General features: G+C 37.7%; 1 protein-coding gene across 7 annotated transcripts in view; it reads left to right on the top strand.

Annotated features, from left to right (window-relative positions):
• PEAK1 (pseudopodium enriched atypical kinase 1) overlaps positions 1-19,338 on the top strand; it is a 324,368-nt gene that overhangs the window by 43,020 nt on the left and 262,010 nt on the right. For 3 of the 7 annotated variants that reach the window (XM_058736962.1, XM_058736967.1, XM_058736964.1), the window contains exon 2: positions 17,284-17,410. The exons of the other annotated variants lie outside the window; for them this stretch is intronic. The gene's annotated coding sequence lies outside the window, so the exon portion shown is untranslated. The remainder of the gene's footprint in view (positions 1-17,283; positions 17,411-19,338) is intronic. 7 annotated transcript variants of the gene reach the window in all.

Below are 19,338 nucleotides of genomic sequence, written 5' to 3'. Positions count from 1 at the left end.
ATGGTAGAATTTGGGTAGGTGGAGAAGGGAGGAGTTGCCCTTGGGAGAGAAACCGCATATACTGAGGTCTTCAGGACCAAAAAGACAAGGTGCTTTTTCAGGAATGTTAAGTAGATTGATTCATTTGCTTATTTTGGAAGGAGATGAAGCTGAGAAAATAGGATGCTGAGCTGGTCAAATATGAAGTTTATCAGTAGCCTACTTTGGTCAGTTGATTACTTGTGCATCGGAAGGGCTCAGTGGAGAGTTGGAGGAGAGTGTACTCACCCTTACCGTACCTCTCTTTTATTCTCAAATTACCCCACTAAAAGAAAAGGGGGCCAGTGGTGTGATAGAGTGTAAATCATATTGGATTCAGGAGGCAGTAGACCTGGAAGATTGGAATTTCTGGGCTTTAAGAAATTTAAGTCACTTTCTTTGTAACATGATGGGGAGGAAAGATGGTCTTAGAGCTTCCTTCCAGTTCTAATATACTAGGACACCATGGCACACTTTCAATCTCTGGATTAGAGCCACCACTTAGACCTGTTTCACTCATTTATGAATTGTTTAGTTCAGAGGGCAGCAACTTTTTCTGTAAAACACGAGATAGTATTTTAAGTTTTGTGGCTACTGTCCATTGCATATTGTTTTTTGTTTTTTTCACAACTTTTTTGAAACGTAAAAAGTGTTCTTAGCTCAAGGGCCAGACAAAAACAGGCATGGGCTGGATTTGGCCTCCCAGATGTCCTTTGACCCTTGATTTAGTTGATGGGGCTCCTTATTCTTTAAGGTTTTTAGAATTTAGAAACCAAGACCAGCTTGGTGATAGGGTATTCCATCAATTTTTATTGACTACTTATAGGTTATATTTTCTAAGGGTCAGGAAGCTAATATGTGTCAAGAATTCTACATTCAGAGAGCCTGAATGACGCAGTCAGTTAAGGGTCTGTCCAGCTCTTGATTTCTGCTCAGGTCATGACCTAGTGTTTTCTGGAGTTCGAGCCCTGCATCAGGCTCATTTCTGTCAGTGCAAAGCCTGCTTTGGATCCTCTTGTCCTCCTCTCTCTGTTCCTCCCTTGCTCGTTCTCTCTCTCTCTCTCAAAAATAAATTAAAAACATTAAAAAAAAAGAATTCTCCATTCTTTTTCTTGCAATCTTGGTAACCTTGTATTTCAGATTATGTCCTTTATTTCTAAATGCCTTGAAAACTCTCAGATGTCTGATATATTTTACTCATCTTTACTATCTGAATCCTGATTAACACACATATATTTCCTGTGTTACATCCTTAATGTCTAAAACTATTTTACTCATTTTTATTAAATAAAAATAATTTTTTATTTTTTAATTTTAATTTGATTTTCTTTGCCAATGTAGATAAACATTTTCATAATTTATGAGCCAGTTTTATTTAACCTTTCCTTTTACTTAAGCTTTGTAAACATGTGCTATTGGTTTACTTTTATATTTCCAGATTTTTGAATTTTGTATTTTTTGTGAGAATAGAAAGTCATGATGGCGATATTATAGGGAGTGTAAACTTTTAAAAATGCATTTTCTTGGGGTGCCTGGGTGGCTCAGTCCATTGAGCATCTAACTTCGACTCAGGTCATGATCTCATGGTTCGTGGGTTTGAACCCCGTGTCAGGCTCTGGGCTGACAGCTCAGAGCCTGCAGCCTGCTTTGGATTTTGTGTCTCCCTCTCTCTCTGCCCCTCCCTGCTTGTGGTTGCTCCCTCTCTCTCTCTCTCTCTCTCTCTCTCTCTCAAAAATGAATAAACATTAAAAAAAAAAAAGAAAAGAAAATGCCTTTTCTTTTGAAGATTTGAACAAGTGAAAGAAAATTATCTTTCTTGGATTGATCCTCCCCCAGATCCTCCCCCATCTTCCACCCTCATTAGTATAGTATATGTTCTTTTAAGTTTAATTAAAGGCAAAAGAAGTCTGGTAGAATTAAGATTCTTGACATTCTATAGACTTGTAAAGTACAACTTGAAAACACAAGTTTAGTGAGTAAAAGGTCATGTTAGGGTTCTACTGAAAAAGTTAGGTTCTCTACTCAGATTTAGTTATATTGACCATGTCTTTTTTTTTTTTTTTTTTTTCAGGTATTTGCCTGAAGTGGAACTTATGCTATAGACAATTCTTTGTGGATTTGTCTAAAACCTGAGATGAGATACTTTTTGAATGCACATGCCTTAATAAATTTTATAGTGAGAAAGAATTATTTTTGAAAAATTTAAGGTGGTGTCAAATGTCTTTTCCTCTGAGAGTTTAATAGGCAAATACAGTATTATTTATTATAAAGCTATATATATATAGCATGCTTACTTTAGTTTATAGGACATTTGATTGAAGGAAATGAAGCCGATTCTAGTGACTACAATAGTTTTGAGTGAATTTTTCCATTGTAATTCCAAAGAAATTTTTCCTTTATACTCAAAGATAGAGTTGGCACTGGCATTCTGACATACATTTGAGAATGATATTGACATTATAATTTGATATTCCTGAAGATAAAGCCTTAATTTGTTAAGTGATAGATTTCAACAACTAGTAACTGTTTTAATAAGTCAGTTATTAGGAGTTTTCTACCACTCTGCTTTCCTGGCCTTGATTATTTTCTGTAGTTCCCTCTGGGGGGCTTATGAAATAAGGACATTTCCTTTAATATGTTAAAAGTTGGTTTTGACAGAAAATTTCCATAGTAGAATTTTATTCTAAAGATAGGTTCATAGCCCTTTCTCTTTTGTTACATGTCTGGACTCCAGTTCTCTTCATCTCTTAATTTTTTCAGTGAACCATTATATGTCTGTCATCTGGTCTTTCCACCTTGAATCCAGCCACTCTCTAAGTCATTCTTGTCACAGTTATGAGATTCCTTATACTAAAAGATGAATGTCAACGTGTCAGTCCGTGACTCAACAATCCTTTCAATATCTTTACATTGCTTAAAGGATATTTTAGAAACTCCTTTACAGAGTGGTATAATCTCTCTTTTTTTTTTTTTTTTTTAATTTTTTTAATGTTTATTTCTGAGGCAGAGAGAGACAGAGCATGACTGGGGGAGGGTCAGAGAGAGAGGGAGACACAGAATCAGAAGCAGGCTCCAGGCTCTGAGCTGGCAGCAGAGCCCGACGCGGGGCTCGAACTCACAAACTGTGAGATCATGACGTGAGCCAAAGTCGGTCGCTCAACCGACTGAGCCACTCAGGCGCCCCCAGAGTGGTATAATCTCTTTACCCATTTTTCCTTCTCACTAATGCTGTAGGAATGTTTCAACTAATGTTTATTAATGAAAAATTTAAAAAAGTGTTTATTTATTTTGAGAGAGCAGAGAGAGAGCTCGAGCAGGGGAGGGGCAGAAAGAGAATCCAAAGCAGGCTCTGCGCGGTCATTGCAGAGCCTGATGTGGGGCTTGAACTCAAACCGTGAGATCATGACCTGAGGCAAAATCAACAGTCAGATGCTGAACCAACCCTGCCACCCAGGCGCCCATAATGTTTTTTAAAAGCTGGATTTATTGGGGCACTTGGGTGGCTCAGTCGGTTAAATGTCCGACTTCAGTTCAGGTCATGATCTTGTGGTTCGTGAGTTTGAGCCCTGCATCAGGCTCTGTGCTGACAGTTCAGAGCCTGGAGCCTGCTTTGGATTCCATGTCTCATTCTCTCTCTGCCTTTCCTCTGCTCGAGCTCTTTGTCTTTCTCTCTCTCTCTCTCAAATAAGTAAACATTAAAAAAAATTTTTAAAAATAAATAAAAACCAGATTTATTGAGAAATAATTTACATACAGGGGCGTGTGGGTCTCCTGCTCTCTCTGCCCCTTTCCTGCTTGCACTCTGTCCCTCTCTCTTTCAAAAATAAATAAACATTAAAAAATTTTTTTAAGAAATAAATTACATACCTTAAAATTCACCTATTTATTTAAAGTGTTTAATTCAGTGGGTTTTTTATTGTGGCTACAGAGTTGTACAGCCATCACCACAGTCTGATTTTAGAATATTTTCGTCACTCCAAAGAGACATTGGTACTCTTTAGCACTCATCACTCATTCTTCCCTCCTTTCAGTTTCTGTCAGCTACTGATCTCTATAGCTCTTCTGTCTCTATAACTCTCCCTCTTCTGGACATTTCATATAAATGAAATTGTACAATATGTGATCTTTTGTGACTTATTTCTTTCACTTAGCATAAAGTTTTAAGGGTTCATCCATGTTTTTGCATGAATCGATACCTCATTACTTTTTATGGCTGAATGATATTCCATTGTGTTAGGTCAGGTGAGCCAAAGAGGGAGAGAGACCTGAACTTTCAGGTGTCAGGGTAGCTGATTAAAAACAATGATCCAAAATGAAAGTAACAGTTGAGCTTTTATTCACTTAACTGAGGTAGTATAAGTAAGAGGGTAAACCTCAGAAAGTGCAGGTCCCCCACTCAGGTGGGTCAGTATGGAGGTAGGAGGTAGATTGTCTCGCTACTGAGGGAGCACCAGACAAGAGGTTCCTGTAGTTTTATGGACCTTGGGCTGGTTCAAGAGTGAGGTGGAAGGTCTTGGGATGGAAAGGCACAGAGTGAGAGTAGAGAAAAAGTGTCTTCAGTGTTTCCTCCCTAATGAGAAGGCCTCAGCAGAGGTGAATGAGGAGAGGCCTCAGCTGAAGGCCATTGACAAACAGACTTCTGAATGAAGTCTAGCACCTGGGCTGGGAATGTAGCTCTGCTTACGAGCATGGTTAGCCAGGGAAGCCTGAGTTTTTGACTACAGCTCTCTTCAGAGACTGCAGTGCACTGGCTGTGTACCCGGTCTGGTGTGGGTATGGCAGCTCTCCCATGTGAGGCCTGCCAGGTAAAGCCTTTGTAATTGCTTATAGTCAGGCTGGAAAAGTTACACATAGAGTTTTTAAGTTTTTGATCAGGAGCCAGACTCCTCAATATGTATATACCATATTTAGCTTATCCATTCATCAATTGTTGGACATTTGGGTTGTTTACACATTCTGGGTATTCTAAGCTTTTTGCTATGAACGTTTGTGTGTAAGTTTTTGTATGTATATAATTTAGTATCTTTTGGGTAGATACCTAAAAGTGTAATTTACTGGGTCATTTGGTAACTCCATGTTTAATAGTTTGAGGAACTCTTTTAAAGAGCTTGTATTATTTTACATTCCCACCAGCAATGTATGGGGATTCCATTTTCTTCATATCCTCACCTACATTTGTTACTGTCTTTTTTTTTTTTTTTTTAAGTTATAGCCATTGTAGTGAATGGGAAGTTGTTCTTCATTGTGGTTTTGATTTCTGTTTCCCCAATGAGTAATGCTGTTGAGTATCTTTTCATGTGTTTATTGTCCATTTATATGTCTTTTTTGAAGAAATGTGTATTCAAATCCTTTGCCAATTTATTGTAAGGGTTTTTTTTTATTTATATTCTGGATACAAGTCACTTATGAAATATATGATATACAAATTTTTTTCTCCCATTTTGTGAGTTGTCTTTTTACTTTCTTGATAGCGTCCTTTGAAGCACAAATGGTTCTTTTAATATTTATTTATTTTGAGAGAGGATGAGAATGAGCAGGTGAGGGGCCGAGAGAGAGGGAGAGATAGAATCCCAAGCAGGCTCTGTGCCCCATGTGGGGCCTGATCCCTCGAACTGTGAGATCATGACCTAAAGTGAAATCAAGAGTGGGACACTTAACCAACTGAGCCACCCAGGTGCCCCTGAAGCACAAATGTTTTTAATTGTATCTATTTTTCTTTTGTTGTTTGTGCTTTTGCTATTGTATCTAAAAAACCATTGCCTGATTCAAGATCATGAAGATTTACTCATATTTTCTTGTAAGTTTGAGCTTTTAAATTTAGGTCTATGATCCATTTTGAGTTAATTTTTATACATGGTTTGAGGTAGAGACTCAGCTTCATGCTTTTGCTTCGGATATCCACTTGTCCCAGAGCACTGAAGAATCTTGAAGAATATCAGTTGATCATAAATGTAAGGTTTGTTTCTGAACTTTAAATTCTATTCCAATGATTTATACATCTCTCATGACAGTAACTCATATTTTGATTATTGTAGTTTTGTAGTAAGTTTTGAAATCATGAAGTGTAAGTTCTCCAGTTTTGTTCTTCCTATTCAAGATTGTTTTGGCTCTTCTGGGTCCCTTGCATTTTCCTATGAATTTTAGGATCAGCTTGTCAATTTCTACCAGAACAGTCCAGCTGGGATTTTGATAGGAGTTGTGTTGAATCTGTGTTATGAATCTATAAATCAAGTTGGGGATTTTATAATAGTATGTTCTCCAATCTGTGAACATTGGAGGTCTTTCCATTTATTTAGGTGTTCTTTAATTTCTTTCAGTGTTTTATAGTTTTTAGTGTATGTCTTCTATTTCTTTTGCTAAATTTGTTCCTAAGCCCCTTATTCTTTTTTTTTTTTTGATACTATTGTAAATGAAATTATTTTCTTTCATTTTTGGATTGTTCATTGCTAGTGTGTGGAAATATAATTAATTTTTGTATCATGCAACCTCACTGAATTTTTAATTCAACTAGCAGTTTTAATAGTCGTTAATATGTTACTTGGAATTTTATATGTATAAAATTATGTCATCCACAAATAGTGATAGTTTTATTTCTTCCTTTCCAATCTGGATGCCTTTTATGTCCTTTTCTTACCCGGTGCCCTGGCTAAAACCTTCAGCACAATGTTAAATAGAAATGGTAAGACTAGACATCTTTGTCTTGTTCCTGATCTTAGGGGGAAAGCATTCAATCTTTCAGCATTGTTGTTAGCTGTGGTTTTTTTGTAACTGTCCTTTATCAGGTTGAGGAAATTTCCTTTTATTCCTAGTTTATTGATTGTTTTTGTCATGAAGGTGTTAACATTTATTAAGACCTTTCAATATATGACACGCCCTATGCTAAGTGGTAGAATCAGATTGCTTGGTTTCAAAACTTGTGTGCTCACAAGTTGATTTATACATGTACCTTTGTCCATGCTAATTTCCTCCTCCTAAAATGCATGTTCCCTCTCTTATCCCATTACAAACCTACCATAGCGCTTTATACCTGCCACTGTCATAGTACTTTTTCAATGTGTTCTTATTGTTTACATATATTTCTCTTATTTTAGAATCTGTGCCTCTTGAAATCAGGGACTTTGCCATATTTGTCTTTGAATCTGCAGTGCATAGTGGAGAGTCAGGAAAGAAATGTGTCAGCAGAAGCCAAGGGATTCAAGAAGGGTGGAAGCAGTCAGCAATGTCCGATAATGCAGAGAGATGAAGTAAAATAAGGTTCACAAAATGATAACGGTTTCATCTTTCGTGATTTCAGCAAGAGTGGTTTTTGTTTTTTGTTTTTTGTTTTTTTTTGTAGCAGTGGAGACTGAAGCAAGGTTGTGGTAGGTTGAGCAGTAAATGGGAGAAGAGACTCAAGTAGAGACTGTCACTACTCTTGTGAGAAGTTTAACTGTGAAGGGCAAGAATGAGGTTAGGGTGCTACATAGAGGGGAACATAAGATATTTTTTAATATAAGAGAGGTGGCTTGAGCATGCATATACAGAGGTGGTAGGAGAAAGGACCAGTTACGAGCAAGCTTGTAGAAGTGGAGAGAGGAATAATAGAGGAAACAGGCTTTCCTGTAGGGACAGGAGATTGCATAAGAACACAAGATTTGCCTGGAGTGGCCTCTTTCTTCTGAGGGAAGGAGGTACTCAGAGATGTAGCCAGAGGTAAATTTGTGGGTGTGAATTAGGAAGTATAGGGAGTTCCCCTTTTCCCAGAAGTAGAAAACAAAGTTGTTGGCTTAGGGATATTGTGGTTGGTGATGTTCTGGTAGTAGGCAATAGGGGTGAGATGTGGAGTTTGAGGGGAATGATGAAGGTTTAGAGTATCTGCTGTAAGGCATAGGAGAGGTTGCTTACTGGAAACATAAATGTTGTTTGAGGGCCTCTTTCTCTTCTGTCTCCATGTAAATTGAAAAAACGGGTATACGGTCGGAAGTCCAGATGGTACAAAAGGATTTACAGTGAAAAGTAAGTCTTCCCTTCACTTTAGATCCCCTGTCCCTATTTTCAGAAGGAAATACCATTAACAGTTTATTTACTTTCAAACTGTTTTTTACAAATATATACATATATATATATATATATATGTATATATTTGGAATTTATTTTAATTCACGAGAACTTACTGTTTTACTTCTTGCTTTTTCAGTGTGCTTATCTTGGAGATATTTCTGTATACTTAGATCTACTTCATTCATATTTATAGCTGCAGGATATTTTGTATATGAATATAGTATAAATTATGTAACCTGAATTTCTTTGGGTTCCAGTGTTTACTCCTATAAAAATCACGCTGAATGAATCAATTCTATCTTTAAAAAGTAGAAAATCATTGTAATACCTTGATTTATTCTGTGCATACACACATTGAACCAGCTGAAAACATGTATATACCAAAACTGAGTTGTCTTTAAAACATAAAGATATCTTAAATATTCAAAAGTGGTACCCTTACTTATCATGCTCATTTTATTTCTGGAATTGAGTGATAAGAATCTTGTTTTTAGGTGTTTGCTATTTATAAACTAATGTGAGAAACATTCCTATATGTGACTCTTGCAGTACATGTGCAAGAGACTCTCCTGTGCGTATACCTATGAACGGGATTGCTGGATCATAGGGCAGTAAATGGTAAATTTTAAGAGATAATACAAAATTTATTTCTAGAGTGATTGGAAATAAATCACTATCACCATTATATAAGAGATCCTGTTTTATGGTCTCTTTAATACTTGGAGTTTTCAGACTTTTAAATTTTGTTAGTTAAATGATCGAAAATAGTATTTAATTGTGATCTTTAAAAAAAAAACCCTAATAATTGAGGTACACTTTTCAATTTTATAATAAAATGCCTAAATCTTGGGTACACAGTTTAATGAGTTTTGACAAATGCATACACTTATGTAATCCTCTCCTGTATAAAATTAAAAATTTTTTATTATTCTTTAAGTTCCCTAAAGCTCTTTCCTTGACTTTCTTTCCTCTCACCAGAGCAAACCACTTTTCTGACTTCTGTCACTTTTTTTTTTTTAAAGAAATTCATCTGTTCTCATCTCACCAATTTCTTTCCTCCCATTCTTTTTAAATGTCTTTTTTTAAAAAATTGTAAAATATAACATAAATTTATCATCTTGGCCATTTTTAAGCATACAGGTCAGCGGTATTAAGCATTTAAACAGTGTGTTTTACAGTTTACATTTACAAAATGTAAACCCCCATCTTCCTCTTACCCTACTCCCTGGCAACCACCATTATACTTTCTGTCTTGATTTTGACTTCTCTAGTACCTCATGTGAGTGGAATCCTACAGTATTTGTCTTTTAGTAACTGGCTTTTTCATCTATTATAATGTCCTCAAGGTTCATCCATGTTGTAGCATATGGCACAGTATTCTTCCTTTTTGAGGCTGAATGATATTCCATTGTATGTATAATACCACATTTTGCTTATGCATTCATGTGTTGATGTTTTAGCTGTAGTGAGAAATGCTCCTGTGAACATGGGAGTACAATATCTCTTTGAGACCCTGCTTTTGATTCTTTGGGGTATATACCCAGAAGTAGAATTGCTGGATCATGAGGTAATTCTATTCATTTTTGAGTAATCACCATACTGTTTTAATGGTACCAGGAATGGTACCATTTTAAATTCCCCCAACAGTGCAGAGTTCCAAGTTTTCCACATCCACATCAGCACTTACTTTATGTTTTTCTTTTTTTTCAATAGTAGCCATCCTAATGGATGTGATGGTATCTCTTTGTAGTTTTGATTTGCATTTCCCTAGTGATCAATGATGTTGAGTGTCTTTTCCTGTGCTAATTGGCCATTTGTAAATCTTTTTGGAGAAATGTATATTAAAGTCCTTTGCCCATTTTTGGATTGGTTTGTTTTGTTGTTGTTGAGTGTTAGGTGTTCTCTATATATTCTGGATATTAATCCCTTATCAGTTACATGATTTGTAACTATTTTCTCCTATGTTGTGGCCTTCTTTTTTACTCTGTGAATAGTGTCTTTTGATGTGCAAGGTTTTAAAATTTTCATGAGGTCCATTTTGTTTTGAATTTTTGTTACCTGTGCCTTTGGTATCCTATCCAAGAAATCCCTGCCAAATCCAATGTCATGAAGCTTTTGTCCTATGTTTTCTTCCAAGAGTTTTATTGTTTTTTAGGTCTTACATTTAGATATTTGATCCATTTTGAAATAAGTTTTGTACATGTTGTTAAGTACAGGTCCAACTTCATTCTTTTGCATGTGGATATCCAGTTTTCCCAGCACCATTTGTTGAAAAGACTTTCTTTTTCTCATTAAGTACTTTGAAGACTTTGCCAGAAATCAGTTGGTTATATATGCGTATGTCTGGGTTATGTCTTCTGTTTTATTGACATTTTTTCCTTTGCTGATACTATGCTATCTTGATTATAGTAGTTTTACAATAAGTTTTGAAGTGAAATAGTGTTCTTCAATTTTGTTCTTCTTAAAGATTTGTTTTGACTCTTCTAGGTCCTTTGTATATTTATATGCAATTTAGAATCCACTTTTCCGTAGAAATTTTAGGATTAGGTTTTCATTTTCCACAAAAACATCTGTAGATTTTACTTGATACCATGTTCACTCCACAGATCAATTTGGAGAGAGTAGACATCTTAATACTGTAAACATGATCTGTTTATTTAGATCATCTTTAATTTCTCAAGAACTATAATTTTTATTTTAGTTTTCAGTATACAGATATTGCACTTTGATTTTTAATGCTGTTATGACATTTTAGAAGTATTTCATTTCCACTGTTCGTTACTAGTATGTAAAAATATAATTGAATTTTGTATATTAGCCTTTGTTAGTTTTAGTAGCTTTATGTGTGTTTGGGGGGGGGTTGTTGCTATTTTGTTTTGATTCTCTAGGCTTTACCATGTAATTATGATCTATATGTAAGTAAAGACAATTTTACTCCTTCCTATCAACCTGTATTTCTTTTCCTTACCTCATTTTACTGACTAGAACCTCTAGTACCATATTGAATAGAATTGGTGAGAGCAGGGGCACCTGGGTGTCTCAGTCAATTAAGTGTTCGATTCTTGGTTTTGGCTCAGGTCATGATCTCACAGTCATGAGATCAAGACCCACGTTGGGCTCCATGCTGGGTGTGGAGCTTGCTTAAGATTTTTCTCTCTTCTCCCTCTGCCCCTCTTTCCTGCTCACATGACTGTGTAGGCTCTCTCTCCCCCCACCCCCCCCAAAAAAAAAAAAAGAAAAAGAAAAGTGGTGAGAGCAGATGCCCTTGGTTTGTTCCTGAGTTTAGGGAGAAGATTTTCAGACTTTAACTGTAAAGTTGTTATCTTCAGGTTGAATAGCCCCTTCTTATTCCTCATTTGCTGAAAGGTTTTTTTTTTTTTTCCTTTTAATCATAAATGGGTAATATTGAATTCTAATTGTGGTGTTAAAAGGATTTTTAAAAGGATTTAGGGGCGCCTGGGTGGCTCAGTCGGTTAAGCGTCCGACTTCGGCTCAGGTCACCATCTCGCGGTCCGTGAGTTCGAGCCCCGCGTCAGGCTCTGGGCTGATGGCTCAGAGCCTGGAGCCTGCTTCCGATTCTGTGTCTCCCTCTCTCTCTGCCCCTCCCCGTTCATGCTCTGTCTCTCTCTGTCTCAAAAATAAATAAAACGTTAAAAAAAAAATTAAAAAAAAATTAAAAAAATAAAAGGATTTAAAAAGGGGTTATAATCGTGACTCATACAGATATAAAATGAACACTTGTCAAATATTTTATTTAACTCACTAGTTAATGAGGAAACTGATAAGATGTTAAAGTCAGTTCAAAGACAAATTTGAAGAGGCACTCATTTATATTCAGCAAAAAAAGCTGAAATGAATTTTTCAAATAGACGCAAAAGCTGGTCTATCCAGTGGGCAATTATCACCTGTAATCCACTGGACACAACTAATTTGCTCTTTTGTGCATAAGAATAGTTCATGTTATTATCAATTTTCTACAAATTTTAAATTGAAAAATTGCTCAAAGGCAAAGGTAGAGGTAATGAATGCATGAGCTAGAGAGAACGGTTGGTAATCTTTTCTTTTTGGTCTGTTTTCAAAGCTTTTTACTGTTTTACTGACAAAGAGTTTTGCTTTGAATTTCCATGATCCCCAGTGTTGAACATTGTTCATACATTTATTGGTTATAAGTATGTGTGCTGCTGTCAAAGCCTCTTGAATGTCTCTTATCCATTTTTCTGGTCATGTTTTGGGTATGTGTGTTATTGCTTTATATGTTCTTGATAATACATTATAATGCATTATAAGTGTATTATGAATACTTTTTCCTAGTTTATAACTTGTATTTTCACTATGTTTAAGGTATTTTTTGAAAAATGGTTCTTAGTTTTATTACAGATTTTTCTTGTCTTATTTACAAAATCCTTCCTTACCCTGAGGTTAAAAGATACTCATATTTTCCACTAAGTTTTTTAAAGTTCCTTTTCTCATTTAAGTCCTTAACCAACTGGAGTTGATTTTTCCTATGGTATGATGTTAGGATCAAATTGCACCTTATTATTTTTTTTTAAAACATAGATGATGCACTGAATGTTTGTGTCCCCCCCCCCCCCCCCCCACCGCCGAATTCCTGTGTTGAAGTCCCAGTGTGTTGGTGTTTGGGATGGGGACTTTGGGAGGAAATTAGTGTTAGATGAAGTTGTGAAGTTCCCTGGTCTGATGGGAACAGTACTTTGATTACAACAGATATTAGAGAGCTTGCTCTTTCTCTCTCCTGTCTCTATAAGGACATAGCCAGAGGTGGCCACCTGCCAGCCAGAAAGAGAGTTTTCACCAGAACGTGACCATGCTGGTACCCTTCTAGCCTCCCGAACTGTGAGAAATATTTCTGTTGTTTAAGCCACCCAGTCTGTGGTATTTTGTTATGGCAGCTCTAATAGACTAAAACATCTTGTTTTACATTTTCTATTTGGTACTTGATATTTTCCCTTGTCAGACACTGCTTCTGTGGGGAGGATTGATTAAGTTTATATCAGTCCCAGCAATGTCTGGGGCAGGAATTGGAGAGCCCTAGGTACCAGAGAGCTTGAGTCAATTACTTCTCACCCCATTTAACATAACCTCAGGTCACGTCTTTACCTGTTTCTCTAGAGGAAGAAGCTGCCTTTAGGAGGAGGCACCACTAAGATTATTGGCACTCCACCCGCCCAAGTTCTGGTGTTAGAGGAGTAGAAGGAGGGGGCCAGGGAAGGTTAGTGTGTATTCAGCTGTTTTCTAAGCGCCTGACTATTTTCCTGAGGACCTGAGGTCCAAGGAATGCATGTGCGGAGCCAGGTTGTGTGCACCTAGGTGCTGGAGGCTATGAAAAGCAAAAATCGGAACTTCAGGAGTTCTTCTGTTTTGTTATCCCACAGCCTCAAGTGAGCTGCCTCTTGCCTCAGGCCAAAGCCACCATTCCACACATTCCGGTTCCAAATGGGTCCTTGTGCCCCCAGGTGTTTCTCATAGTTCTTTCCACTTTTTCTCTGTAACTTCTGCAAGGGCTGATCTTCTGAGAAGGGTCAGCAGTTTTGCTAATTCAACATCTTGGCAGGAATTGGAGCCAGCGTCACATTTTTCTTAGCCTTCGTAGACTTCCTTTACATAGTTACGGGTAACTTTAATATGACAAAAAAAATGAGTTTGTTCAGGATTCCCAAGTCATCTGCAAGGCCTCTTCTGTGCTGTGTCTGAAGCCCTCCACAAAGGCTGTGTGGAGGTGAGGGTGGCTGTAGCAAAGAGTCCCACAGAACCTTTTTGATCATCCATTGGTGTTTCATGGAATGTTTGGTCACCCAGCCCTGGTTGCCTTTTTGATAGGTAGACCCAACAGGCCCTTTAGGTAATGTGACTTATTCACTTCTAAGGGGGTCTCTGACTTAAAGTGTCTGTCCTTCTGCTTAGTAATGTTACTTGAAATTCTAATTCTGGACAGTTATTCTTGCCCAAGATAACCCCTGAATTTTTAAGTATTTTATTGTATCTTTCATTAAACTTATGTTCTGTTTATAATGAGTATGTTGATGTTAAAATCTTTTTTTATTAAAAAAAATTTTTTTTAATATTTAAAATTTTTAAAATATTTATTTTTGAGAGAGAGAGAGAGAATCTGAAGCAAGATCCAGGCTCTGAGCTGTCAGCACAGAGCCCAGTGTGGGGCTCGAACTCATGGACTGTGAGATCATGACCTGAGCTGAAGTTGGATATTTAACTGGCTTAGCCACCCCGGGGCCCCAATGTTTTTTTATTTTTTTTTTTATTTTTGAGAGAGAGGGAGAGCGTGAGCAAGGGAGATGCAGAGAGAGAAGGAGACACAGGATCTGAAACAGGCTCTGTGCTGAAAGCAGAGAGCCCGATATGGGGCTCAAACCCAAACCATGAGATCATGACCTGAGCCAATGTCGGACGCTTAACCAACTGAGCTACCCAGGCTCCCCGATGTTAAAATCTTTTAAGTTACTTACATCAACAAAGAAACTTGCTCCTCCAGGAGAATGTACTATATTTGTTCTGTCATTTTGTTTACTGCCTGCTGTATCTCTGCCCCCACCAAAGAATTAGTTCATCCTGCAATGTTACCTTCCATTATAAACCCCTGTGTTGTACTTATTTTTCTTCTGTGTGATTCCAGAGACAAGACAGGACCTATTTCTCACTTTGTTTTGATGTAGGAAGTCTAGGTCCGAGGACCCAGAGGGGGTCCTGAAGGACCAGCCAAGAAGGTCCTTGGCTTCATGCAGGGTAGAAATCAAATGTCAGCCTGGAGGAAGTGAGAGGAGAGTTTATTTAATAGTGTAAGTGATAGCGTACAGCAGAGGAGTATCTGGGAGCCTCAGAAAAGAAGAAGTTACTCTCCCTGCTGCTTAGGTGTTTGTATTGGAAAGGGGCCCAGGGTACACGTTCCTTCAGGAATCCAGGGTAGGGTCTGATCAAAGGTGAGTGTCAGGTGAACAGTAGGTGTTTTTCCATAAATCACCAAAGGTAGTGGGTATTGGCACCAGTGTCGACCGAGGTTTGAAGCTATCGTCCTGGAACTTGCTCGTGATCTCTTTCTTCTTAGATGTTATCAGGTGTTTGGTGGCCTACGACAGAACTTGGAGAATGGTTAACCCTTTTTGCTTCTCCTTGGAGTGGGATCATAGCTTCTTTGGTTTACTCAGATGCAAGCTGAAATATAGACCATGAGTAATTGGAGCCTAGCAGAGAAACAGTAGACATGGAGCCTTTCTAAATGGAGTCCCTTCCGTTTCTGTCAGTTTTGCATGCCTAGTCCTGGTAAAGGTCCTGCCAGATTTGCCACAGAGAAGGTGTTCTATATTGTTGAATTAAATTAATACCTAGCAAAGTACTTATGTTTGTAACAGGAGTTGCATTCTAGATAGAAAAGTATGTACTCATATCCACAGTGGGTCCTGTATTTTGGCAATGGTGTGTCGGGGCAGGTAGGGTCTATAGAACTTGATAAACTGATTAGATATTGACTGGAAGAAAGGAGAGAGGGGGAAAAGAATCAGGGATGATTCCTAAATTGGGCAATTAAAGGGATGCCACACTGCTATTTATTTCCAGTGCATGTTTGGGTTAGAAAGAACTTGTGGGATGGGAGATAGATATGTTCTTGAAATATTTAGTTTGGGGTTTTTCTGAGATATTCAAGAGGGAGAAATGCAGGTCTGTATGCAGTTCTTGGAGAGAGGTGGGGGCTTGAGAGAGAGATTTTGAGGTTAATAGTTTTTCAGGACTGGTTGAAGAAGAAATTGCTCAGGATTGAGGGCAAAGCCCCTAAGCACATCTAGTTTTAGCAGACAAGTACAGAAAAGGCACTGGGAAGGAGATTAAGAAGGGGAAACAGTGTTAACAAAGGATTTTATAGCAACACCCTTGGTTTCATCTCTGTGCAGAGACCAGATTTTCCTTTCAGCACTCTGTATTTGATCTTTGTCCTCATACCTTTCTTTGTTTTCAGCATTCTCTGCTGGAAGAGATTGTGGATGAAAAATAGTTTTATTTTTGAACCCAGCAATTGCTGGTTTCTTTACATTTCCTCTAAATTCTGCTCAAAAACAGAGTACTTTCTTCTCCAGCTCATCTCTCTAGTTGCACTTTATATCATATATATAAAAGAAACCAGTTGACACTTTGGACATTGTGCTTGGAAATTACCTTAGCTAGAAGTAACAGTTCATTACCAGCATTTTGTTTTTTAATTTACCACAGGCAACAGTTTTGCTAAACTTTCTGCCCCTTCATAAGTGGTCTTCTTTCCTCCAGCTTCTGATAGCATTTTAACTCACTCTCCCTAAAGTCCCAGTAGCCTCTTCAAGGCTCATCAGGCTTCTGCTAGTGAGATCCCTGTGGCCCTTCTCCTGTTCACATCTACCACCCAATCCCAAAGCTGATGTCACATGTTTTATGTTTTTATTATGTCACCACTCCAGTTCCAGGTGCCAGGTTCTGTTCTGGAAACTATTGCTATTAAACAAACCACCCCAGACCTAGTCCCAGAACCTGCATCACTTTTCCTAACCTAGCCTGGGAAGTCACTTACTGTCACCTCACCACACTCTCTTGGTTATAAGCAAGGTAAATGCCAGCTTGGATTTAAGAAGAGAAGCAGACTTGGTGCCTTTGTGGGTGAGCAGCAAATTTACACCATAGAAGAGCATGTGGAATTGGAGGTATTTTTGCAGCATAGTTGTAAAACATAGTTTGCCACAGATGGATAAACTAAAATACATAGAATTACAGAGGAAGCCAGGGGTACCTGGGTGGCTTAGTACGTTGAGTGTCCGACTTCAGCTGAGGTCATGATCTCATGGTTTGTAAGTTTGAGCCCTGAATCAGGCTCTGTGGTGACAGTGTGGAGCCTGGAGCCTGCTTTGAGTTCTGTGTCTCCCTCTGTCTCTGCCCCACCCCTGCTGGCGCTCTGTCTGTCTCTCTCTCAAAAAAACAAACAAACAAACAAACAAAAAAACAACAACAAAAAAACAAATTACAGAGGTAGCTCAATTATATTAAAATATTATTATCGAACTAATTATAATAAGGTATTTTGTATTTATTTAGCATGATACACAACAAGGTAGTGGCAGGCCTATAGTAAATTAGTAAATACAGTAAGTATTAGTGATTTTAGAAGTTGGAGGAAATAAAGAAATAATTTATTTTCCCATCCAAATTCATAGGTCTTCTGAATTCTATCCACAGACCCTCCAGCCTCTAGATGAAGAGCCCTTGGATTAATGTAATGGTGTGAGCAGAAGTCTCACTGCCGTGGCCTGGGGAGTAAATGTGGTGAGGGGAAAGGCAGAGACTAAGGGGAGGACACCATAGGGTAAGTTTTATATACTAGCATTTATTTACCTTAAAATTTTTTTTGTTTATTAATAAACAAAATTAAAACAAAAAATAAAAAATTTTGTTCATTTTTGAGAGAGAGAGAGAGAGAGAGCATGAGTGGGGAAGGGCAGAGAGAGGGCAGAGGGTGAGGGGGGGAAGACATAGAATCTGAAGCAGCCTCCAGGCTCTGAGCTGTCAGCACAGAGCCGGACATGGGACTTGAACCCACGGATGGGACTGCGAGATTATAACCTGAGCTAAAGTCTGACACTAAACCAACTGAGCCACCCAGGCACCCCCTATTTATTTACCTTTTAAGCTAAAGGTTTAATTGCTTTCTTAGGTAGAGTCTTAAAATATGCTTATGTAATGAGGGAAAGACACTAGTGAAGAGGGAAAGTTGAATATATAGGAAAGATAAAGCCTATTTAAAAGGTTTCTGAGAAGGCAAGAGAGGGTGTGGTCCTGAAGTTAGGTAAAAGCATTGGACAGGAGGAGAAGTGAAAGCAGTTAGGGATATTTGTGGGGGCTGTTATCAGGTCACATGACACTCTGAGAAATATATGTAGGTATGATAAATTTCAACACAGGGGAAAGAGAGGCCAAGGCAAGCCCCAGAGAACATTATGGCAGATGTCTGGGAAAATATGAGAATATTGGGGATAGGGTAGGGAGGAAAAAAAGGTAATGAGACAGGGACAGAAAAAAGTAACTGATCATGTAAGAAGACAAACTGCCTAGTTTACAGTTTTCATTTAGTGCCTTCCTTAGACCAGTCATTTTCCTGACCATGGATATTGATACAAAGAAAAGTGGAATGAGAATAAAATGCAGTTGTGTTTTTGACTTCTGCTTATTTAGAGTTAACTTTTTCTGAATATCTTCGTTAGCATATATAATTAATACATGTATTGCTTTTGACACAAAATAACATAAATGCTGAAGATCTTCTTTTTCATGGATATTTGGGGTTGATACTGAAAAGCATTGCATGTGTTTGCTGCTTACATGCTTATAGCTGGGTGGAAATTAGCCTCAAAGGGTCCATGGTTTTCTTTGTCATTAGCCAACAGATGCTTGCTGCGGTGTTCTGCTCACTGAGTCTGTATTTAATGTGCGGGTGATGCATCTCTGTACACTGATGGGAAGGGCTGTGCAATACAGTAGCTCATTTGTGTATAACAAATATCTGCCTTTAGCCACACATCGATCCTTTACTAAATGAATTTTTTTTAAATCAAGCTGTTTTCAAAACCTGGTTGGCATATCTACCTTCATATTGCTTTGACTTTTTAGTGAGTTGATCCTGAATTTAGTATGTCCATCTTATAGGAGTAATGTTTTTGTTTTCTGTTAAAGAATTATTTCAGATCTTCTTGATACAATACAATTTTTAAAACTTTAGGTTGGTGATATATATCTTAAAGAACCGTAGGTTTTAGGCACAAATATTCATTTATACATGAGTATGCTGTGAAATTGCTAATTCACAATGTTGCATAATTAATATTAATACATACTAATGTGTAAATGTATATACTTATATATACATCCTGCCACAATTAAACTATTTTGAAATATATACATTATATATAATATACATTACATATGTAATATTGCAGATATATATTTTATTTTATTTTTATTTATTTTTAAATAGTGTACAAGTGGGGAAGAGGCAGAAAGAGAAGGAGACAGAATCCCTCTGAGTTGTCAGTGTAGAGCCTGACGTGGGGCTTGAACTCAGAAACCATGAGATCATGACCTGATCTGAAATCAAGAGTCAGATGCTTAACTGACTGAGCCACCCAGGCACAACTATTTTATTTTGTTTTTTTTTATTGTAGTAAAGTGTCCAAGCTCTCTCCACAGAGCCTGCCCCCCCCTCCCGCCCCGCCCCATTCCCCGCCCCACAATCTTCCC

This window comes from Neofelis nebulosa, chromosome 7, assembly GCF_028018385.1.
Source record: "Neofelis nebulosa isolate mNeoNeb1 chromosome 7, mNeoNeb1.pri, whole genome shotgun sequence".
In the NCBI taxonomy this organism is placed as follows: domain Eukaryota; kingdom Metazoa; phylum Chordata; class Mammalia; order Carnivora; family Felidae; genus Neofelis; species Neofelis nebulosa.
The sequence above is the reverse complement of the archived record's forward strand: the minus strand, read 5'-3'. Positions and strand labels throughout refer to the sequence as shown.